We start from the raw sequence: 25,346 nt of genomic DNA on the forward strand, positions 1-25,346 counted from the left end.
GTCTGGGTGCCACTTCTCCACGTCTGTCACAGGAAGTTACTTTAACTTCTTTTGCCTCAATTTCCTTCCCTGTAAACTTGACATAGTGATAGCATCTACCTGTTAGGATTGTTAGAGAATTAAATGAGGTAACACACGGGAGACAGAACAGTGCTTGTCTTATGATAAGTGCTCAAAAAATATTGGCTGTTATTTTATTATTCCATCATTATTTATAATAATATAACTATGTTATTAAATATAATTCATAAGTGTAGTTTCATAATACTGATAAACTGTTAAAAATAATATGTAAATACTACATATAGTATTTGTTACTGTCACTGTTAATGAATAATATAGTTGGTTTTGCCCAGACGATGCTCAAGAGTTGTAATGCAGCATATATCCTGAGAACGCTCTGAAGACTTTTTAAAAATAGTCTTTATTTTTTAGAGCAGTTTAGATTCACAGCGAAATTGAGCAGAAAGTACAGAGAGTTCTGCCCCCTGGGTCCCTCTGCCCCCAACACACGTACAGCCTCCCCCACTACTCTGAAGACTTTTAAGAAAAGGGAAGGACATCTTTCTGAGAAGGCTTGTGTATATTTTGGGGCCAGAATGGGCAGGACCTACGAAGACTGAGCTGAATGATGTTGTGAAACTTCCCTGCCCAAGATTTCCCCATGATCCATCTCCTCCCCACTGGTATTTCTACCCCTTCAATCATTCTTGCTTGTGAACACCTCCACTTGGTGAGATGGATTATTGGATCCTTTCTGCTCTGGCAGTTAGCTGAGAGCAGAACCTCAAGTCAGGGAAAGGAGTTTTGGCAAACAATTGTTGAATAGGGGGAGCTCGCCAGTGCCCCAGTGCCGGGGCTCCAGGGCAATGGGCCCCGAGGTCGAGGTCGCAGGCAGCAGAGCCCGTGCATTTGCCGGGGAGAGTAAGGGGAGGCGGGGAGGGAGGGGGCAGTGTGAGCCCCTGGGTGCCCTGCTTGCAGGTTTGCAGTGGGGGTTGGTCAGGAGAGGAAGGCAGGTGCTTGGAAACAGAGGAGGAAGGTAAAGAGGAGTCTTTGTTTAGTCACAGCTTTACCGAGAGCTGACCCTTGAAAGTGGTTCTGCCAGAGGAGGGAAGACAGCTTAGGTATTTCACTCTTTAATTTTGGATTCAATTTCAGTTTTATCCACATGTATAGGAGAAAATTTCTGAGTGTTGAAGCAGCTTTCCTTTTTAAAAAAAAAAAAAAAACCCATCATTCTGTGAAATGGACTTTCAATGAATTTTTTTTTCCAGTTTTTTTTGGGGGTCGGGGAGGTAATTAGGTTTATTTATTTATTTTTAGAGGAGGTACTGGGGATTGAACCCAGGACCTTGTGCATGTCAAGCGTGCACTCTAGCAGTTGAGCTATGCCCTCCCCCTCTATGAATTTTAACACGTATAAATTCACGTCAGCAGCAGCACCATCAGGGTACAGAACAATTCTACTGCCACATAAAGCCCCGTGTGCTCTGTCTTTGTAGTCACACTCGCCTCTGGCAGCCACTGGCCTGCTCTCCATCGCTACAGTTTGAGACAGCTCTGCCTTGAATAATTTTGTCTTCTATCCTCATGGAGTTTGCAGAGATTGTGGGCCTGTGAGTCAGAGAGAGATGCTACCTCCTCCATTATTAAGTATGTGGGTTTGTGGGGGTTAATTTAATGAGACATGGAAAGAAAAAGTAACATATTTATAAGGTCCTGACCAATGAGAGTAAGCCTGTCTTTGCCATCTTGGTAACTTAGCCTTACTCAGCAGATCAGAGTAAAGTTAAGGTTGGGGGAGGCTTGTCTAGACTAAATGAGATAGTTTATGTGAAGTACTTGGAACAGTGCTTGTCATATAAGAAGTGTTCAGAAAAATCTAGCTGTTACTATTTTATTGTTATTCTTGTGAATAATATAGTCGGTTTTGCCTGGATGCTGAAGAGCTGTGTTGCCACATATACACCAAGCAGGCTCTGAAGACTTTTTCAGGCTACAGACTTTATATTTTAGAGCAGTTTGAGGTTCACAGCAAAACTGATTTACAGTGGGAAGGGTAGAGAATGACTTGGGGAAAGGAGGTGATGGGTTTGGCAGATGAGATGAGATGCGCAGAAAGTAAAAGTGTTGACACAGCAGGGGTTTGAAGAGAAAGTCTGCTTTGTTTTGGGGGGACGGGGTTGAGACATGGGGAGAAAAAACTGGATGTAGTTGAATGCTGTGATCAGTAGGGCTTTGGGCAGATAAATGCTGGCGGAGGAGGCTATTATATAGACGTTTTGTTGTGTATTACAGAAGAAATCTTCTATGACATTTTGAAAAGATGAGCAAGATTTAAGTTGCTTTTAAATTATTTTCCGATATAATTTATTTATGTCTTCTATTTTTGAGGCAGACTTTGAAGCAGTGTGACTGTCGTTTTTATTTATTATGTTATAATTATTATGATGTATATACGGGTTTAATAAATGTGATATAAACACACAGGTTTAATCAACACTCTGGGCCAGGCACTGTTGAAGTGGCCTTAACAACTCTATCTCATTTAATACTGAGAACAACCCTAAGAGATAGATACTGTTATCATTATTCTATTTTACGGAATTGGAAATCAAGATTTCGAGAGGTTGGGTAGCCTACTCAGAGCTGTTAAATGGATCTGAAGGCAGGCTTTTTAATGGCAGAAACCAATCATCTAACCATTATGCTATATCGCTGCCACTCAGGTTCAAATTTCTCATCTGTAAGACAGAGAATAATTCCTAACCCATCAAATCATTCTGAGGGTGAAATGAGATCATTACAAGCTCCCTGAACAGTTTGTTCTTATTCTGCTTTCATTCCAGTTGTCCATTACCGTGCCCTGCACGTAGAAGAGATTTCAATAAAAGCACTACCATTTTGGGGGGGAGAGGGAGGGAGGGAGGAATGAATACATGGAGTACAAGGGGTTTTTAGGGCAATGAAATTATGCTGTAGGATACTATAGTGGTGGCTCCATGTCATTATGCATTTGTCAAAACCCATAGAACATACAACATTAAGAGTGACCCCTAATGTAAACTATGGACTTTGGTTGATAATAATGTGCTCATGTTGCTTCATCAATTGTACCAAATATGCCACACTGATGAGGGATGTTGAGTGTAGGGGAGTATGTATGTGGGGCTGGGGAGGGCTATATACAAACTCTCTATTTTCTGCCCAATTCTGTTACCTGAAACTGCTCTAAAAATTAAAGTCTATTAATAAAAAAAGTAAACAGAAAAATTAAAACAATGAAAAAATTAAAAAATAAATCAGTGGTTTAAAAAAAGCATTACCATTTTATGACTAAGCATATTCCATGCCAACTCCAGGTTTTATGCAAGAAATTTTTGAGTTAATAATCACTGTGCTACCACTGGGGATACAAAGATAAATAATGTCCTTGTCCTAGGAGCTTAAAGTCCTGAGGGCTAGAAACATACGAAGAAATCATTCCCATACATTGTGGGTGAGTGCAGTTATAGCAGAAGTACAGACGTATGGTCCGCTTGAAAGCTGTTTTAACAGATAATTTGGAATTCAGAGGGTAGGTGAGTAGGAAAAGGTGGACATAGGAAGGCAAGACACCGTTTGGAGAATGGAAAACCAGTGGTATCTGGTGTTTGTTGCTGAAGCATAAAATGCTGGGCAAGAAGGCAAGACATGAGGTTGGAGAGGCGGGCACCTGGTGTGCTGTGTGGAAAAACTTGAACTCCATCTCGTGGGCCACTGTTTCCAAAACATCTTGTTTTCCACTCTCTTCAAATTTTTTCCATATCCATGTTGTCTCTGTAATAGTATTTGTTTAATATTAAATCAGCTCATTTTTTACTTAATCTTGGCCTGAGCAATAATATCCCCGAAATCAATTTTGTTCTACTGGTTTTATTTTTCTAATACAGTTTACAATAAATGTACTACAATTAAAAATTTAGAAAGTGTTTATCCATGGATAGCTTAAAATCATCTCCGATACCACTGAGGGGTCAGGGGTCGTGCTTGTTCAGGTAATCAGTGGGGAGTCCTTGAGGGGTTTTCAGCAGGGGAATGATTCAGTTAGATTTACTTTCTCTATGAAAGATAGAAATTTAAAAATTTTACTCAGGAGAAGAGCGAGCAAATAGGCATTTCTCATTACAAAATGTCCTCGTTAAGATTTAGGGCTCCTGTTCCCTTCTCTATTCTCTGGATCCCAGACAGAAACTACTTTGCCAGCTTCAGCCGCAGTACTTCTTTTAAGAAGGTCCAGATGAAGCATTTGCTTATTTTTATAAGCAAATACAAAGCACAGTGGAAAAACCATTCTGCTCATCAGTATGTTTTTGTGATCCTATTGATTTTGATTTTAAGAGTTATCTCCTTTTTCTCTTGTATTCGATTTTGTTTTAGAAGCATGCATTCAAAGTAAAATCTACAAAACAAAGTATTTTCAGAGAAATCTAGGTTCTACCCTTCACCTCTTCTTGTTTGCCTCAATCCACCCTATAGGGAATTATTTTGTTTATCTATTTGTGGTTTATTCTCCCATTTAAAAATATGTATAAGATGTATCTCCACTTTGCTTTAATCACACTGTATTCTGGAGATCACTCCATAGCAATGTATAGAGACATTTTTCATTTAGAGTGCAGTTTTGGGGAGGAAAGTGTGGAATGCAGAAAGTCATACGAAGTAAGTTCTCTGATCACATGAAATTAAGCTGTAAATCAATAAGAGAAAGACATCTAGAAGGAAAAAAATTCAAATACTTAAATATTAATATCTTTCTAAATGGCTAAAGAAGGAATTACAAAGAAAGTGAGAAAATATAATTTGAACAAAATTGATGACACACACATCAAGATACAGTTAAAGCAGACCTCATTGGGAAATGTATGGCATTAAAAGCTTATATTAAAAAGGAAGGAGTTCTCAAATTATTAACCTAAGCTTAAAGAAAACCTTAAGAAAGCTAAAAAATAAGAACAAATTAAACCCAAAACAAGCAGTAGGAAGAAACAATAAAAATAAAATCAGATATTAGTGTACTAGAAAACAGGAAAATAGACAAGACAAAAAGCTGTTTCTTTGAAAAAGGTCAATAAAATTGATAAGCCTCTAGCTAGACTGATAAAGAGGAACAACAACAAAGACACAAATGAACAATATTATGAATGAAAGGGGGCCATTACTGCAGGCTCTACAGATATTAAAATGATAATAAGGAAATATTGTGGTCAACTGTATGTCAATAAGTTTGATAGCTTAGGTATAGACATTTCTTGAAAAACATAAACTACCTAAAGCCCACTCAAGAAGAAGCAGATAACCTGGATAGCCTTATATTAAAAAAAAATTGAATTAAAGAAATTGGATTTGTAATTAAAAACCTTTACAAAAGGAAATTCCAAACCACATGACTTCAATGGTGAATTTTACCAAACATTTAAGAAATAAATAGTATCAATTCTGCACACAAAAATATTTTGTGACCTTGACTTAGGCAAAAATTTCTTAGATAATTTAAAAGACTGGCAGTACTAAGTGCTGGTAAGGATGCAGAACCATTAGAACTCTCATTCGCTGCTGGCTGGTATACAGAATTATGTAGCCGCTTTGGAAAACAGTCCTGTAAAGTGAAGCATACACATACATTTTCTCTATGACCCATAACCCCATTCCCATGTATGTATTTAACCAAGAGAAAGGAAGACATGGGTTCATGCAAAGACACATCTAGGAATGTTTCCAGAGGCTTTATGCATAGTAGCCAAACTGGAAACAACTTAAATGTCCTTCGTCTGGTGAATGGATAAACCAACAGTGACTCATCCATGCAAAGGAGTACTACTCAGTCATAAAAACACTGAACTATTGATACCCACAACAACATGGATGAAATCAAAAGCTTTATGTTAAGTGAAAGTAGCCAGATTCAAAGGTTATATACTATATTGTTCCATTTATATCATAGTCTTTAAAAGGCAAAACTATAGAGAGAAAAATCAGTTAGTAATTGTCAAGGTCAGGAACCATGGAAGGGGATTGACTAAAAGGTCAAGAGCTTTTTGGGGTGATGGAAATGTTCTATAACTTGATTATGGTGGTGGTTACACAACCACATACATTTGTCAAAATTCATCAAAGTACTTAAGGGAGTGAACTTTAATATATTGTACCTTTATTAACTTGACTTTAAAAAATATACTAAAGGTAAACAGGAAGCAAGAAGAAACAATTGAAGACAGAAAAACCAATAAAAAGACAGAAGAAGGGAGGCTTATACTAGGGCAGTGACTGCTAAGTTAGAGGCACAGGGTTTAAGAATCCTTGTCTTTGGAATCAGACAGACTTGACCTTGAATAGTGGCTTTGCCATTAACTAGGGGTGTGATTTTAGGCAAGTTGTTTAATCTCTGTAATCATACCCATCTATGAACGCTTAGTACAATGTCTACAGAAGAGACCACCATTGTATTGTTTAAGTAGTGTTTAAAAGGTAAAAGTGATATGATGTGGTGGCTTGATTAGATCTTGGAAGTAAGGGAATAGAAGGAGGTAAGGCGGGTGATTCACAGGCACGGATTTGGGTGATTGCCACCAGCTGACATACGGTTTTGCGGGGAAGACAATGAATTCAGGTTTAAACATTATGAGACTCAGGAGCTTCTCTGACAGACATCTCGAAGAGCCTTCCACTGAGAGTTGTGTACGGACATCCAGAGCTCAAAGTAAAAGGCTATAGCCCATACAGATCTAACTTTTAAAGCAAAGAAATACCAAAAAAAAAAAAAAAAAAAAGTAGAAAATAAGTTGGATTTTTAATTCAGGCTTGTGTTGAATATATACCTCTGAGGTTCCCACTGATAGTCCAGTGGTTAATCTTATTGGCCTGATATCCAAGCCAACTAGTGTTATGATAATTCCCTATGCCTTAGTGCTGAAACATGGTAGGCACTCAACTAATATTTGTTAAATGAATCTGTTGAATATTTACTCTCTGCCAAGTATTGGAGGCTTCTGTAGTCCCTGGACTCACTGAATCTAGGTGGACTTTGGAGGCAGACTCAGAAATTTAAATTCATGGTGTCTGATGGAAGGATGGGAGGAATTGGTGCTACTTGCTACCTGGTTCCAGTGACTTTGCACCAAACTGATGTAGGGTTTTCTTTGTTCTCTTAAATCCAACTGCAATCCTCCCTTATGCATTCATTGCATTTTTTATTGCATTGGCAGTTAGAGCCATGCAGAAAAGACCTGAATCCTCTCTGAAAACTTTTTTTTTGTTTTTTTAAGTTTGTTTGTTTGTTTTTACAAAGTTTGTGACTTTGGTAACAGGGCCTGGAAGTGTCACAGGGAGAATAACTTTGAGCATCACTACTGTACAGCAGAAAATCATTTTGGCTTTATTGTTACCAGCTCAATCCAGTTTGGGCACCAAAGTATTATGTTTCTAATCGCACAGGAGTCTGTGAATTCAATTAAAATCTGGTGTGACTTCCTGAAAATCACCAGTTAGGTTGACTGCATTCCTTTAACTCAATTGGGCAGGATGGCACATGTCCTAAAACTTTCTGGAGTCTCTTATTAGCATCTATTTCTTATTACCCAGAGTCTAAGAAAGTAGTCCTCACTTTCTGGTTGTTATTTTTTTCTGCAGACCCTCGAACTCCCCTTGTGTGTTTTTTCAGCATCCTGTGCATGGAGCAGGTTGGGTTTGAATGTCACGGTTATTGAGCAAATTTGAAAATAAGTGGGTTTGTAGGAGTCAGAGTGAGAAGGATAGCTGGTCTCGTCAGAGGAGTGAGAAGTTAACGGACTGTGGGAGGGATGAGTCACAGCGGCTCTGAGCTTCAGAAACAGCTCAGCCTGGCCAGCTGCGGGCACTGGCCTCCTCATTTTAGCAAGTGAATCTCTCCATCCTCCCCCAAGTGGGCTGGGGCAGGAATGAGTTGGGAGGTCCTCAAGAGGAAACTCAACATTTAAAAATGGTACCTTCGTATCTCAGTTCCACTCAGGGACAGTCTTTGAAAACCAGTCATCAGTCTGAGCTCCCAGGAGTGACCTGAAGGAGTCACTGCCCAGGTGACAGAGGCCGGAAATCCCAGAATCTCCCCCCGTTGCTCCCCCCCCACCCTTTGTGCACAGAGTTAAACTGAAGGATCTGCTGATATTGCATATTCAAAAGTAGGACATCCCTAATGCTTCATCATTTTCTTCTCGGTTCTGACAAAAAAAAAGTTCACATGTACAATTATGCACCACACCCATAAATGTGTTGGGAGGAATAAGTTTGTAATAAAAAGAAGCTGAAAAAAAAAAGGCAGAGCAATGGAGTCAGGTTCCGTTTGTACTGCCCTCCAACTAGTGATCTCATTGGGGGAAAAGCTCAGAGATGTCAGAGGTGTAGAGAGAAGGAAAGGTGAGTAGTTCCAGGTCGGATCAACCATCCGGCATAGCCATTCATCAGGAGCCGTCCCGGGAGACTCCGGCTGATGGAGGCTGCTGCCGGCCGTTCTGATGAGGCTGTGAGGTTGGGCACGGTGCAGGGGAGTGAAGGGAGGGGCGCTCCCCTTCTCCTCTTGTTGCCCGCCTTCCTTCCCATATCATCCTTGGGTATCTCACCAGGATCCCACATTGTCATTCCCTTCATGGTCTAAAGACTCGACTGTAAAAGGTCCTTGAGCTCTTGGGCAAACACAGTAAGATGAAGACACTGCCAGTGCCTCTGAGTCGCAGCTCTGAGTTAAGACATTTGCTCTTGGGATCCTTGCCTAAAGTCCAGCTCTGCAGGCTCCAATACCAGCGTGCTCCCAAGCTGCTCAGCATGCAGGAAACACAGAAAACACTACCCAGTGCTCGCGTGAGAAACCCCAGCAAGGCTGGCTGTATCAGGCCAACGACTTGTCTCCTGTGGACATTATAATGTGACAAACCCAGGGTCTCTTATTCTGAGTAAGGTCCTCAGGTTTGGAACAGGAAGAGAGAAGGGGTCAGCTGTAGCATCTCTGTTCATGTCCTGTGTAACCTTGTATCCTAGGCCAAAGGTCACTTCAAGTCAAGGACAGCTTGGTTCTGTGGAAAGTAAATGTTTTTCTGAACGTTGCCACCTCGCCACCTGGGTCCCATTTGGGAGGAGGAAAATTAAAGGATACATACAGCAACCTAGTGGCAAAAACAAGACCTCTACATTTGGTTTCTGTTCTATTTTTATGACAGAAACCAAACCCAGATGGAGGGGTTGAATAGATAGCGTGAGACAATGACAGTCACACTAGTTATTTCTTTTTTAAATTCTTGAATCTATAATCACTACCCAGATATTCCTCCAGAAGACAGCTGAATTCCGTACTTTTACACTGAGTGTTACAGATACTTGGAATATGACTAACTCTGGTGCGAGCAATCCTGAACAATCTAAAAAAAAAAAAAGTGACAGCAGAGCAATAAACCAGGGGCTAATGTCTTCTGCTGAAATGCGTGGATGGAAAAGGACCTGGCATATAAATGAAATCTGCCGGGACCTCTCTGAGCCCACTGAGTGCCAAGCCAGGTTTGGTTCAGCGGATTCGGCTTGCCGGGCGGCTATGCCCCTTCTCCCTTCACACATCGAGGGGGCCCCCTCCTAGGCGGGTGCTACTGCCTTACAAGAGTATGTTTTTAGAATTTGAAGGAAAAAACTTGAACTCACACTGATAGAGTTTTTGCAGAGGGAATCCTCCCTAGAATTCAAATATTAAAATTATGGTATTCGTGAATTAGTTCATTCAGCTAGCATGTATTGTCTATCCATTGAACACACGGCTTGTTAGTTGGGTGGGCACTCACTTCTTGGCCATTAGATAGCAGCGCTGAAAAATCTGCAGACTTTTCTCTGTCGTGCCTGGAGGGGATCAGGGCTTTGCACCCCCGTTGCATGCAGGTGTTTCCTTATTCAGAAAGAGGGCTGAAGGCTGCTCCAAACAGAGAACTCTGTCATCTCCAGAACAGCTCTTCTTAGAGGAGCTCTTGCTGAATTGCTCTCCCTTTCTTCTCGCATTCAAAACTGACTCTGTAGGTCTGGAGCTTAATTGGAGAAATACTTTAAATTCCACTGATAGGTGGCCCTTCACTGATTCTTGGAAGCGGAAAAATATTTTGCTTTGGTCTGAAGCAGCTCCAGGGACAATGCACAACATTCAGCCTCTTGCACCAAGTGGTCCAACAGCTGCAGGTTATTACAGGGGCTGGAGAACATTCTGTATTTAAAATGAAATCGCTACACCTGACAGCGGCTGTAAAAGCATCTGTGCAGGAGGGAGAAATGGTTCCCACGGAAAAGCGCCTTTGAAATGTTACACACCAGGACCGAGCCCTCCCGCTGTGAGGCAGGGTGCATTTGTCGGCATCCCACAATTGTTCCCTGTGCAATCTCTAATTACTTATTTGGATTGCCACATTTCTTTTCTCCAAGCAGGCACAAGGGTTTGCTTGCCATCCACCTACTCTTGCTTTTGAAAAGTACGGTCACGTGACGAACCATAACTATTAATGAAGACACTCATTAAATAAAGTCATATATATTTAGAATATTCATCCCTGCTGAACTTTCTTACATTAGCATCAAAATGGTTAGAAGGATAAAAAGCCATGAGAATTCCAGATAGGGCTTTAATCCGAAAGCATAGAAAAACCAAACTAACTATATCCCCAAGGCACTCGAGGGCCTATTTTTCTTGCCGGGCAAAAACATAATCTTGGTCCCTAAGAATCATACCTGACATTTCTCTTGATTTAATTAGATGCAAAAAAGGAACAAAGCCATATTTAAATGAAAGAACATGAATGCCTAATTATTTTTGTTGCAAATGATCTGCATGTTTTCCTTACCTTCGTGTGGCTTGCCGATCCTTTTACAAAATGACCTTACCTACGTTATCTTATTTGAATCGCTCAGCCATCTTGTGAAGAAAAATAGGTGGCAGGAGAGACTGTCAGCGTTTTGCAGGTGAGGGAACTGAGGCTTTAAGAGAGCTGGCCGTGACACTCTGCACCCAAAGTAAGGATTTAATCTTTGCTGCTTTCCGGAAGGAACTGAGGCTGTTTGCCAGTACAGCTAATACTTGTGTGTGTGAGTGCCTTGGTCTAAGTATAGAGGCAAAGGTAGCTGGAAGATTAAACAAGAAAAGAATGAAATGGAAAATGGACTAAGAGGGGATGAGACTAACTAGAGAAGTTATGCAAAAGTGTGGTTCAGTGCAGCAAAGTCAGCCCCATGTACCGTAAGGTGGAGGTATCCAACGAGCAGCTGTCCTATGTGCGACACGTCATGATTTCTCAAAAGATGGCGCATAAGAATTCTTTGGCACCCAAGCTGGTCACCAGGCATTGCTCTTAGCAGATATTGTAGTTAGAACATGGAGTAACAATAAGACCCTCACAAGTTTGAGATAAAGTTAACCTCTGGGACTAAATGAGGAAGTATCAAAAGATAATGAGTGAAGTCAGTAAATTATTGACTAAGGAGACAGAGATGCCCTAAGGTAATCAATGTGTTATATCAGGACATCGGTATTAACTTACCTGAGGCTGAAGATAATAGGTATTATTAACCTGGAGGAATATGAATCAGTTGTGTTTGCTTTATCTAGGGAAGAATGACTGTTAACAGGACGGGGCTGGCTGAACACAGCAGGAATTTGGCAGTTGGGGGGTGGGAGGAAGAAAGTAACTGGCAGCCACTGAAATCCTCTATTATGGGACAGGATGCTTCATCAGCGACTGTGGGGCCTGGGAATCCCTATGCTCTGATTTCATGCTCATCACGCAGCCTATAAGGGACCTAGAACAATGGAAGGGGCTGCTGAGATTGGAGTAAATAGTCTTCGGAGAGATCTAGTCCTCCTTATAAAGTAATAACTTAGCATTCTGGTTTAGATTTCAGGTCTTTGAGGACAGCAGGTGTGAGTCTGTCCTCCCATGATGCAACCAATTCCAGTGGTTCTGGATCAGCGAAGCAGAACCCTGATCAAGACGTGTGACGAGCATGCCAAGGCTCTCTGTCCATTCTGACCATCCTGTCTGGTGGACAGTCAGTCTTCTTTGATCACAGCTCCGACGATCTCCCATAGTGACAGTGGATGTAATGCTTTTTTCTTTTATTTAAATGATTAAGTTACTTGTGGCATGTAGGGCAGTAGTCTGGTTCAAGGGCAGATGCAGCCCTATACTAGGACTGGAGAGAATAGGGGTTCTTGTCTTGGTGTTACCACTAGCCACACCTTTGAAATTTCAAGCTATTTAACCTCGGTCTAGGTTTCCTCATCTATACACTGAAGGGATTTCACCTTATTATCTTTGTAATTTTCCCAAGGCCGCTAAGCTGATCAGTGACAACTGGACCTTTACTCCATTACCCTCGTCCTACTTTACTTCTCTCTGTGTAAACTCGGGAGCAGAGCATGGGTTGGTGAGGGGAATGTCCCAAGGAAAAAGTAAGATAGTTTGAAGTGGATTCCCCTTCTCCTTAACTGGTTGGAATCAAGGTAGATTATGCTCAGATTTTTGTTAGCTACGTGAAAACCTTGTAAATTAAGAATTATTTCAACCACAGCCCAGCCTCCAACCTTCTTCATCTCACTGGACACGTGTTGAGAATGATAATGATAGAAAATTATATCTGTATATTGCATGCTGGGATAAACGCATGGAGCTGCATGTGGCCACCCCAAGGGATGAGGGACTCAGTATTTCGGCCCCACCTGTAACATTTGCCTAAATACACTGGCTGGAATGCTATGTCACCAGCCCTCTCAAACCAGGGCACTACCAGGAATAAAACTAGATTCAGTTATCTCCTCTTCCTGTGATCTATCTCTGATTAGTAGAATAATTTCTTCTCATCCAAAACTAGAGATGCAGGTCACAACCTCCCTCTGTTCTCTATTATATAATGATGGTTTAGTGCATAAGGGCTGCTGTTCAGAAGGAACATGCTTCTTTTGTTTGGTGTCTTTATGTAAAGGAAGGGCATGTTCTATAGCAATATACACAGTATTGCCTATTTTGTTGTTGCTTACTTCTACATTTATCATGACTACTGTCTTCTTTCAGCATGATTTATTGAATGGTATAATAGGCTTTTTTCCTTCATGATTAACATCCTAACAGATGGTAAGGAAGCCAACTTCAATCATTTGATACATTCTAGCAATCTTTTTGTATGTACCATAGAAAGCAGAGTCATCCTTATAAAGTCTTTTCCAGTAGTAATACTCGAAATTTTAAGTCCCATCTCCAAATCTCCTAACTTTGCATTGTTAATACGTAATAACTTACTTGAATGCCACTGTTCTGACAGCAGAGATGGAAGATCAGTCCAGTTAGTACATTTTTTCTTGTTGTTTACTTTTTAAATGAAGTGTAGATTACATACAATAAAGTGCTAGTGCATTTTTTTGCACAGCCCCTTAGCTCAAGTCTGCTCATGTTTGCACGCCTTCCGCAGGTGTTTTTGGCAAACCTCTCGAGTATGAGGGACCATACTTGATCTTTTTTAAAAAAATTATTCAGTTTATTTATTTAATATTTTATTTTGGGGGGGTGAGGTAATTAGGTTTATTTATTTACCTTTGGAGGAGGTACTGGGGATCGAACCCAGGACCTTGTGCATGCTAGCATGTGCTCTACCACTTGAGCTATTTCCTGCCCCGATACTTGATCTTCTTTCTCCTCATTTTCTTTTTCTCACCTTATGATTGTTATCTCTTCCTTTCCTATTTCTCTGAACCTGAATCTGTTTTTTTTCATTTTTGGCACATTCCCCTTAAATTTCCTTCTTTCTCCTTTCCTCATTTTCTCTCTTCCACTTTTTACTTAGTCTGTATTTCTCTATACCATTTCTTTATTTCCATGATAATAATTACATTCATTATTCTTCCCCACATTCACAAGGGGTTGCTAAGCTTCTAATCTGTGGAGGCTTATCATTCCCACCTCATGACAGGCCCTCCTTCCTACTTTGCTGATTCCACATCTGATGGGTGAGGTTACTAGGGGTGGATCGTGGAGGCAGTTCCTAGTTTCAGTGTCCGAGGAGCAGGGTTTCCTAGCCAATGAGGAAGTCAGTGGTCTTACTAAAGACCAAGATGAGAAATGCAACCACAGTGTGAGAACAGTGGGGGTGGGGAAATGTTAGCAACCAAGATGTGGGGCTGGTGGCTCCAAGTGGTAGGTAGGATGATAGATTTGGAGAAAGTCTAAGAGCTAATGAATAAGATACTGAAAGAGCTATTTTTATGATTCTGGTTCTAGTTACCTCTTATCGTGTAACAAACCACCCCAACCTCAGTGCCATAAAACAACACAAACCATTCACTATTATTACCTCTCAGAATTGTGGGGTTGATTCGTTTTGTGGGGGGTTAATTAGGTCTCTTATGTGGTTGCAGTCAGATAGGGGGGCTGGGGTTAGAATCTGGGGTTCATACTGGCTGTCAGCTAGGACTTCAGTTGGGGCTGTCAGTCAGAACACCTCCATGTGACTTCTCCATGTGATCTGGGCTTGTGTACAGCATGGCAGCTAGGCTCCAAAAACATTTTTCCAGAGAAAAATCTAGGAGGATACTGCATTGCCTTTTATGATCTAGTCTTGGAAATTACATAGTATCACTTCTCTATACTCTGTTGGTTGAGGTAGTCACGAAGGTCACGAAGGTTCAAGGGGAAGAGACGTAGACTCCACCTCTTGATGGGAGATGACAAGATCGCATTGTTAAAAGAGCATGTGGGAAGGGAGATACTGTTACGGCCATCTTTGGGTGATATGGTCTGCCAGAGTCTGCCCTCTGCCAGCTGACTTAACACCCCTTCTGCCTGCAAAATACACTCATCCCCTCCCCAAGACCCCCAAGTCTCAATGCTTTATGGCATCAGGACAGTTTGGGAGGAACCAACACAGAGGATTTCCCTCATGACTCTCTCTGTCCTTTGCTTTGATCAGAGAGAGTTTCTCTTGGACTTTTTCCTGTCTGTGCAACTTAAGCAGTTCTGAGTTCCAGACTTTTCCTGCATCTATGACAAGAGATGTGGAAGGGAAAAAACCCCAGGACGCTCATTATCTTATTGGACTTTCTTGGAGTTTCGACTTCCCTTTCCAGTCTACCTGCTACTATTTCCTTTCAGTCTTCATTAGTTTCCCTATGTATTCTGTCTAGAGTTTTTAGATGAATTCAGTGGGAGAGAGATTGTGAGATCTGCTCACTCTATCTTGACTGGAACCAGATCCATAAGCCATTTCTTAACTTTAGATGTTTCTGTCACCTGGGAATGAGAAACCATTTTATTTTCAAACTGAGCAAGACCTGTCACCTTTATATTTAAGTGTTTGTTCTTTAGCTTATCTTCATACACTCTCATTTTATGGTAGGCAGCTGGAAGAGGCCAGGTGGCACTTCCAGCACTGTGCTTGAACATTCCATTGGCTAGATCACACAGTTCATTGGTACGTTTTCTATTTCCTGAGTTATCATGGGTATTAGTGTTGCTAAACTTCCCACCACAATATAAAAAAGCCTCCTTTCTTCCAGATTCCAATGACATTTTCCTCATATTTATTTTAGTCTTCACTAACAGACCTTCAAGGCCAGCCCCAAAGACAGTGCACGAGTTTTAGGTTTTTATTACCCCCACTCTGGTTCCAGAATCTGTATCAGTTAGAGTTTGATCAGAGGAGCAAAACCACTCCGAGGTAAACAAGGAACTTACTGTGGGGGTTAGAACATGCCTGATGACGGGAGCTGGTTATGCTCTCTGTGCAGTCCACATTCCCTGAGTCAGGACTTGGGCCTGAAGTCAGCAGGATGGACCAGCTTCATGCGGGGAGGTTGCATGTGAGCTGGACACGTGAAGACAGCAGGCACACCCCAGAACCTGCCTGGTGGATGAGCTGGAACCCATGTGTCCCACCTCCATCTCTCATGCCACCAGTCCTCCAATTTGATGACGAAGATGATCTGCAGAAGAGCTGGTGCCCTTTGTAATGGAGTTACACACAGTCCTTTAGGATTCAGAGATGCTGAAGAAGCAGTTGGAGGAACTGGAGGCCAAGCTGTTGCCCGCAGAGGCACTGCCTTGTGTTTGAGCTGACATAGCATCTGACCCCGCACCAACCTTCTGGCTTCCGACAAACGTGGCTGCCATCCCACTGCTGCCTTCCAAATGTTGCTCAGGTTTTGTGGGATGCGTAGTTCCAGCTCAGCTACACTGACATCATACACAGCTGCAAAATCTCAAAGCTGCCGGCAAGGGATTAGGAGCACAGCCCGAGAATGTACAGTGTTTGTCCATCTGTAATGGCAGACTGGCCAAATATTTGAGGATGTGTGTAGATCAAGTGCAAAGAACTCAGGCAAAGGTAGGAAAAAGTTAGTATTTAATAAATCATTGATATTAGATATCTAACAAATGAAAATGAATAAATGTCCAGAATAAATTTGAATAAAATTATCAAAAATGATTATTAATGCTATTCTTGTGTATGCCAAACTAAGATGTTAATTGGTTTTCTGCATTCGTTTGCTAGGACAGCCACAACAAAGTGCCACAGACGAGGTGGCTTAAGCAACAGAAATTTATTTTCTCATGGTTCTGAAGCTGGAGGTCTGAGATCAAGATGTCGGCAAGGTTGGTTTCTTCTGAGGCCTCTCCCCTTGGCTTGCAGACGGCTGCCTTCCTGCTGTGCGTTCAGATGGTCATCTCTCCGTGCCTGCACCTGTTGGTGTCTCTGTCATCCTAATCTCCTCCTCTTATAAAGACACCAGTCATTGGATCAGGGCCTACTCTGAAGACTCCACTTTAACTTAATTACCTCTTTAAAGGTCCTGTCTCCAAATACAGTCATGTTCTGAGGTAGTGAGGCTTAGGACTTCAACATTTGAATTTTGAGGGGGAGGTAATTCAGCCTGTATCATTTGCCGCAGTACAATAAAGTTTGAGAAACGCTACATGCTCTGTTTTCTTCTTGGAAATTCACAAAGTCCATCTGTATATGAAAGATGACACAAGTCTGAAAAATATCGAAGATTCATCTTTCACACACCCCATTGCTTTATTCCTTAATTGTCAGTAATCCTAAACTGCCTTTCGTCTTTTGTACATTGGCTGTAGTATTGAATGATTGCGTGGTGATCCCGTCCACCGGCTGGTGCTGACGGTCAGGCAGGGAGATGGACGTGAGGTGGAGGAAAGCGAGTACAAACCAGAACCTGGGTCTGACTCTCATCAGAACCTGTGTTGGGCTCTCACCCCGTCCAAGCCTCAAGCTCTGGAGGTGCTTGGTGAATAGCTGTAGAAGAGCTGTGCTGAGAGATCACTTTGTAAGTGGGAGGAGGGTTGGCCCTTGCCATGTGGAATTGCCCTTCCACCGGTACTAAGGGCATCTTCCAGATTGCTAGGGGCTGGGAATGTCCTTGCTCACCTATAGCTGCTGGCCAGGGTGAGTGGCCTTGTATGGCCCAACTTCTGCTCATGTCTTTGTTTTCTTGTTCTTTGCAGGTGAGGCGAAGAGCAAAGCTGTGGATGCCACTGGGGTGTGACAGGCAGCTGGGCAAGGATCCATCCAGGAAGGTGAGGCCAGGTCTGAGTGGGTGGGGATGGGTAATAAAGGTTACTGGCCTTGCATGGTCAGCTAGTTCTGCAGTGGCAGTGGCAAAAAGAGTCCCCTGCCACGCCCCGGTTCCAGATTCCACATCAGCCGTGTAGGTGTTTACACCACCTGCTCGGGCCTTTCCTGAGTCGTGGCCTATTTTCTGCTTCCTCTTCTTCCCTGTACAACCTAATGCTCATTTCAACTAGAGTCCTTTCCCTGGGCCCTGGGTCCCATTCTGAACAACTCCTGTGGCTCTGGCCTTGCATGAATTGTCTGAGGCAGACCCCAGACTCACTCTACACCTCAGCCGAGTGAGGACCCTCCCTGCCACCCTGGCACCTGCGGAAACAGATGGTTCTCTCTGTTCCTGTAGTGCGCTCGTCCTGAATCCCCTCCCGGTGCCCCAGGCGGGATTTGTCCATTTCTGCTGTCAGCTGTGCTTTCACACGGGTATCTTCGCGGCCTAGTGAAGGTCTATGCTTTAATGAAGCATGTGTCTCAGCAGTGACTGGTCCGGCAGGTTGGCACAGGAATTACTGCTTCTCCGGGGCAGGGCACAGAGCGAGTGGCTCCACGTGCACTATCTCTGCTCCTCATGAAGGCCCGGAGAAGACGAGCTCCTGGAGAGCAGCTTCTCGTGGCCAGAGTCTGTCCGAGCGTCGGCTTGGGCCCCGGCCTGTCTCCCGACTCCAGGGCCATGGCCCTCGCACAAGCCTCAAGGCCCTACTAGCTTATGTTAAAACAGCCAGAGCTCAGCATTGTCCTCACTCTCTACGGATTTACTGCATTTCCCCATAAATCACAGTTCAACATCCCCCCAGTAGCCTCTGTCAGAATGCTCCCCGTGAAATTCCAAACACTCAGTTACACGAAAACCACTCCTATTCCGAACCCCATTCCCGCTGAACTGCTTTGGGAAATATATATATATATATACTTCTTTAAAAATTGAAGTATACTCAGTTTATAATGTGTCAATTTCTGGCGTACAGCACAATGCTTCAGTCATACATCAACATATATGTATTTATTTTCATAATCTTTTTCACTGTAAGCTACTACACGATATTGAATATAGTTCCCTGAGCTTTATATACAGTATAAACTTGTTTATCTGTTTTATATATACCAGTCAGTATCTGCAGAAACAGACTCACAGACACAGAAAGCAAATTTATGGTTACCAGGGGAGAAGGGGATGGGAAGGGATAAATTAGGAGTTTGAAATTTGCAGATACTAATGGGAAGTATATTGTTTCTAAATGAAAACTGCCACATAAATGTGGGAGGAGGTGTGATGCTCCTCTCTCCCTGCGCAGCCTCCATCTGCTACCTGTGCAGCTTTCTTTTCCAGAATCTCCCTTTCTCATCGCTGCCTCAGACAGACCGCCCCCTGCCTCTCACAGAGGGTATCGGCATCTTCAGCCGACATCCCTTAAAACCTTATACACATCTTTTCTTTATATATTTTAAGAACAAAATAACACATTTAAGGACATACCCGTTTAACTAAATAGGCTTAATTGTGGGGGTTATCGCAGCAGTGTTTGTTAGGTGGAGTTTGGTGTTCTCGTTTCACGGCATTAAGAGAGGCTAGGTGGAAGACTTTATATTCCTTTAGGTCAGTTTACAAGGCAGTTTTACAAATGTTCTCATTGGGCCTTTAAGAATCTCTAAGAGGGTTAGACAAGTTGGTATTTTACAGAAGAGGATCCCGGCTCCAAGTGGGTAAGTGACTGTCCATGGTCCTGCAGCTGATTTGGAGAGAGGGGGTCTTCTGGTCTAAGATTAGTGCACTTTGAATCCACTACAGACCAAATTCATGTCCCTTTTATCCAGAGGGTGACTGACTTCTGTGGACCAGTGAGCCATGATGAAATAAAACCTCGTTCTCCTTCCCCCATTCACAAAAAAACAAGAATTCTGGACTGCGCATACTGTTTCGCCGGCTGTCAAATGACAACAGAGCTGTGGCTGAAATGACCACAAAGCCGCCTTGAATTGCGTTGAGTCTGGGAGGTGGATGGAGCACACCGTCTCTTCCTCCAGCTTCCTAGTCTCCTGGTGCGCAGGTAAGGAACATTGATTTGCACCGAATGCAGGAGGAATCGCCAGGTCAGTGGGGGTCAGAGCCCACCCTGGCCTCCAGAAAGCTTCTCATTTCCTTGCTGCTGCCAGAAAGGAAAGAAAGAGCCTTGGATCCAATCTCTCTCCAGGGATCCTTTTATAGGTAAAAGATACAGTCTGAGAGTCTATGCCCTCCTACTGGTTTTGTCCATGTTAAGTGAGACCTTACGGAACAAAGCAGCCATGCAAAGAGCTGCAGAAGAACGTTCTAGGAAGAGAGAACAGGAAATGGAAAGCCCTGAGGAGAGAATGAACAGGGCAAGTTTTAGACACAGGAAGGAGACCAGTGTGATGAAAGCAGGGTTCAACAAACTTTTCTTGCAAAGGGCCAGCTAGTAAATATTTCAGGCTTTTAGGGCCACTTGGTCTCGGTTGCAACTCCTCTGCTCTTGTAGCACAAAAGCCGCTCTGGACAGTGCATACACGAATGAGCATGGCTGGGTCCCAAGAAAACTTGATTTCTGGACACTGGACATCTGATAATTGAGCTGTCTATCATTTTCACATGTCACAAAATAATGTTCTTCTTTTGATGTTTTCCCCAACCGTTTAAAAATGTAAAAGCCATTCTCAGCTCAGGGCCTGTCGGCTGGATTTTGCCCGTGGACTGTAGTTTGCTGACCCCTGGACTAAAGCATGGCAAATGAGTTGGGGTGAGAGAGGGGAATCCCAGATGGATTGAGAGAGGGAGAGGTAGGCACGGGCCAGACCACATGCAGGGGTTTTGTAGGCCACTGAAGTGAGTGTGGATTTTATTCTAATTGCTATGGGAAATGCCTCTGCACACTTTAGGCAGGAGTGTGATATGTTTTAGTAACAGTCTGGTACATGTAGGTCCAGAGTGGATAATATCATTCAAAGTGAGAAGACACATGCTCAAGTCGTGTTAATGACTCTGTGAGAGGATATGTGTGTATGTGTGTATTCATATTCTTGTTGAACCACATGAAATAGCTAAAGTTTTTCTACTGATTAAGATTTATCAAGATCATTGGCGTTATTGGTACTCTGAAAACACATTTAGTTTTCATCTATTTAGTGGTCTTCATTAAAAGCATTAATACATAAATCAAACCATCATATTGTACACCTTAAAGTTATACAGTGATGTATGTCAATTATTTCTCAATAAAACTGGAAAAAAAGAATTAATACATCAAAAAAGATTTTTAAAAATTATCCTTAGCTATAGGGAGAAAAAAAATAACAAACTTACTTGGTAACTTTGCCAGAATTAATAAAGAACTAGTCTTCATGTGCCGTTCCATATTCTCCCAATCTCTTGATCTCACTTGGCACTGAATCAGAATTAAAATGTACGAAACACCGAAGTCAGGAATTGGCTGGATATTGGCAAATTATCAACTTGAAAAAGGAGATGAATCACCCTGGACCCCATATGGGACCACATAAGACCATGAGGTTGAGATGAGAGATGATAAAAATCTAACCAGCCCAGAATCTAGGTGTTCAGTAGACAGTTGTAGGGTTAAAGAGTTTATACCTACTTGACTGTGAACTTAGAAAGGTAGAGGTGGTTAGTCAGTACTTACTGATATTGTATATACTGCAAAAGCATAAATCTGACCACAGTTCTTGGCCTCCGAAGGCTCTGGGGAGAGTCCTTCCCTGCCTCGTCTAGTTTCTGGTGGCCCCAAGCATCCCTTGGCTTGCTGCGCCATCACTGTATGCTCTGCCTTTGTCTTCACATGAGCTTGTCTTTAGTGGGGTTATCTTCTCCTCTTCTGACTTCTGTAAGGACACTTGTCTTTGGATTGAGGGCCCACCAAGATGACCCAGAATGATTTCATTTCCGGATTCTTAACTGTCAAGAAGTCTGCTGCCATCTTTGTTTGTGTTCCTTTTTGTATAATATCTTTCTCTTCTCCAGTTGCTCTTAAGGTTTTTCTCTTTATCATGTGTTTTCAGAAATGTGCTTATGATTTGCCTCGCTGTGTTTTATTGTTTGTTTGTCCTGCTTAAGGTTTGTTGAGCTTCTTGCATCTATGGGTTTCTTCAAACTCAGAAAATTTTTGGTCATTATTTCTTCAAAGATTTTTTTTCTGGCCTCCCCTCTCCTCTTTCCCCTCTCTCTGGGATTTCAGTTATTTATATATAGGTCAGATTGCTTTGCATTATCCCACAGGGTCACTCAGTCTCTGTTTATTTTTTCTCTGTGTTTTTTTAAAAAAATAAATCTATGCTTCATTGTGGATAGATTGTGTTACTATTTCTTCATATTCCCTTCGTACCTAATCTGCTGCAAATCTTACCCAGTGAATTTTTTTAAACAACTTTTTATTTTAGAAGAGTCGTAGATTTACAGAAAAAATTGCAAAGATAATACAGAGAGTTTGTGTATACTCCTCACTGAGTTTCCCCTGTTGCCAACTTTTTACAGTACTGCAGTGCATTTGCTACAGCTAATGATATACTAACCCTGATACGTTACTATTAACTAAAGTCCATATTTTATTCAGATTTCCTTAGTTTTTACTCAGTGTCCTTTTTCACATCTAGGATGCCACATTAGGCTTGTAGCTATCATGCCTCCTTAGGCTTCTCTAGGAGCCTGTGTCAGTTTCTCATGCTTTTTTGTTTTGGATGAGTTTGACAGTTTCGAGGAGGTATTTTGCAGAATGTCCTCAGTTTGGGTTGGTCTGATGTTTTCCTCATGGTTAGACTGAATGTGTTAGTTCTTTATTGTTGCAGTAACAAATTGCTACAAACTTAGTGGCTTAAACAACACAACGCAAATTTATTTCTTACAAATCTGTAGGTTGGAAGTTGCAAGAGTCTCACTGGGCCAGAATCAAAGTGTCAGCAGGGCTGTGTTCCTTTCTGAAAGTTCTGGGGGATTCAGTGTCCTTGCCTTTTCCAGCCTCTAGAGGCCACCTGCAGTTCCTTGGCTGGTGGTCTCTTAATCCATCTACAAACTGAGCAATTCTTTCTGACTCTGCCTCCATCCTCACATCTCTCTCTCTGTCTCTGGTGACAAAGCAGTAAAACACCTCCACTTTGAAGGACTCATGTGATTAGACTGGGTTCACCCAGATAATCCAGGATAATCTCTGAATCTCAGGGTCCACACCCTTAATCTCATCTGCAAAGTCCCTTTTCCCATAAGGTAATATATTCAGGGGTAATATATTTTGGGGGCCATTATTCTGCCTACAACATTGGAGTTCTGAGTTTTTGAGAGGAGGAACACAGAGTCATTCTCATTACATCATGCTAGGGGTTGATGCTGTCAACATGATTTATCACTTATGATGTTAACTTTGATCACTTGGCAAAGGTAGTGTGTGTCAGGTTTCTCCACTGTAAAGTCACCTTTGCCCCTATTTCCATACTGTAGTCTTTGGAAAGAATTCACTGTCTGCATCCCAAACTTAAGGGATGGGGGTTGCTACGCTCTACCTCCTTGAGGGAGCTGGACCTACATAAAATTATTTGAAATTCTTCTATATGAGTATTTGCATTAATTAATTAATTATTATTGAATTATATCAGTATGGACTCATAGATATTTATTCTACGCTTTGGGTTATAATCCAGTACTTCTTCTTTTTTCTTTTTTTGGTTCAAACTGTTTCAACATAGGTCTTTCAGTTGGCTCCTATGTTCCTTTGACATACCTCCATCATTTTTGGGTTCTTTTTGAGAACTTTCTTGCTTTCTGGCCCCAGGTTCATCTTGCATTCTCCCTGCCCCAGCCCTAGAATCTGTATTTTCTCCAAGGAGCTCTGGTTTCTTTTACTGGAGAATGGATTTAGAAACCAAGATCTGGCTCTGGATTCATCCAGTCAAACCTTCCTTTCAGATGGTGTAGTTTTTATCTTAGAATTTTCATTTGGTTCTTTTTGATATCTTCCCTTTTTTTTTTTTTTTTTGCCTCATTAGGGTCATATTTTCCTTTAAATATGTGTTCACAATTATAAGAGCTTTTGAAAAAATTTTGTCTGCTAGTTCCATCATCTCTGGCTTTTTATTTGTATCTATTCCTATTGCTTTTCTTCTTGATTATGGATCAAATTTTCTTACTTCTTGGCATGTTTAGTAATTTTTGTTAGATTTTAGACAGTGTGTGTTTCATGTTGCTGAATGTCTGAATTCTTTTTTTTTTTTTTTTTTTTTGGTCTTACTTTAATGAGTTTTTGGCTTTGTTTAGGCAAATAGTTTTACTTGCAATTTAGCTTTATCCCTTTAAGACCTGTTTTTAATTTTTCTAAGAGGTATAGAAAGTAGCCTTCACTCCAAGGATTGTTCAGCCCTACCAGAGACGTGTAAATGACCTGAATGTTCAGTAAGACCTCTCCATTCTGCCTGTTGGGAATTTGATCAGTTGTAAGGTCTGTGTAAGCTCCGGGAATATTTCATTTATGATGCCCCAGCCATTCTTTGTCCAGCATTTTGGAGTACTTGTTTCTACATGCCTGGTCCAGTACTCAGCAATATTAGAGGGGACTGTACAAATTTCTGGAGCTCTTTTTTTCTGTGTAACTACCTTTTTTTGAGAACTCTGCCTCACAGCTTCCAGCTGTCTAAGCTTCTCTGATGTCTGATCTTTGTTTCCTGCATTTCTTCCCTGGTTCTCTTCAGGTCCCCTGTCGCTGCAGCTGCAGGATGGAAACTGCTTCCAATGGAAAGTGCAGGGCTCACTTTATTTGATTCCCTTTTCTCTGGGATCACTGTCCTGTGCTGCCTGTTGTTCAATGCCTGAAAAACAGTTGTTTCGTACATTTTTCCAGCTTTCTTGTTGTTTACTGCAGGTTGTCAAGTCTAGTCCTTATTACTCTTTCATGGCCAATCTATCCCTTCATTTCTTAATTGTGGTGATGTCTTGCTATAGATTTTCACATTATATCTTTGTTCACATACTGTGCTAGACATCGGGGTGCCTTTTCAATTTGAAATGTCATGTTCCTCAAAATTTCCTGAGGAATTTTCTTATGCCTCTACTAATTTCCTGTCCCCTGTTGCCTCATTTCTCATTTTCTAGAATTTCTATTAGATATCAGATCTGTTGCACTGAGTATCCATTTTTCTTATTTTTTCCTTTTATCTATTTCCTTATTATTTTATTATACTTTATATTGAGATTTACTTGACTTTATGTTCTAATTATTCTATAGAATTAAAAAAATTTCTGACATATTTTTAATTTCTAGGAACTTACTCTCTAATTATTTTTTTTACATCATTTTGTTCTGATTTCATTGATACAATATCTTCTTTCACATCTTTAATGATGTTAAAGTTTTTTTACATTGTCTTTCCTGCATCATCTTTGTTTCCTCTGAGTTCTTTATTCTGTTTGTTTTCATCATGGTTGTATTAGAGTGTCTCTTAGCCCTTAGGTTATCCCCTGGGTGTTCCCTCTTGAAAGTAAGGCACCAAAAGGCTAACCTGACCAGAAGCTCTGTGTCCCTACCTGTGTTGACCTTAGACACTGGTGATCTTCACTGTGACAAATTGGGGGACCAGTTGGTGTTTTTACCGAGGCCCTGTAAATATCACTGTTTGCAAGTATTTACTCTGGGGTAGCACCCTCCAATCTCTTCTATTGGCATTTCAGTCTAGAT

At 41.6% G+C, this 25,346-nt stretch overlaps 1 protein-coding gene and 1 long non-coding RNA gene across 2 annotated transcripts in view; one reads left to right on the forward strand and one right to left on the reverse strand.

Annotated features, from left to right (window-relative positions):
* The window catches only part of IRF2 (interferon regulatory factor 2), a 115,470-nt gene that overhangs the window by 259 nt on the left and 89,865 nt on the right, over positions 1 to 25,346 (forward strand). Inside the window, exons 2-4 of the mRNA XM_010974560.3 lie at positions 16,570 to 16,670; positions 17,541 to 17,612; positions 19,474 to 19,706. The gene's annotated coding sequence lies outside the window, so the exon portion shown is untranslated. The remainder of the gene's footprint in view (positions 1 to 16,569; positions 16,671 to 17,540; positions 17,613 to 19,473; positions 19,707 to 25,346) is intronic.
* LOC135318915 (uncharacterized) lies at positions 30 to 11,045 on the reverse strand. The gene is made up of 3 exons (XR_010377363.1): positions 10,878 to 11,045; positions 3,716 to 3,819; positions 30 to 99 (listed from the first exon to the last, which is right to left on the reverse strand). It is a non-coding gene; the product is annotated as an uncharacterized LOC135318915 (long non-coding RNA).

Source organism: Camelus dromedarius, chromosome 22 (genome assembly GCF_036321535.1).
Source record: "Camelus dromedarius isolate mCamDro1 chromosome 22, mCamDro1.pat, whole genome shotgun sequence".
In the NCBI taxonomy this organism is placed as follows: domain Eukaryota; kingdom Metazoa; phylum Chordata; class Mammalia; order Artiodactyla; family Camelidae; genus Camelus; species Camelus dromedarius.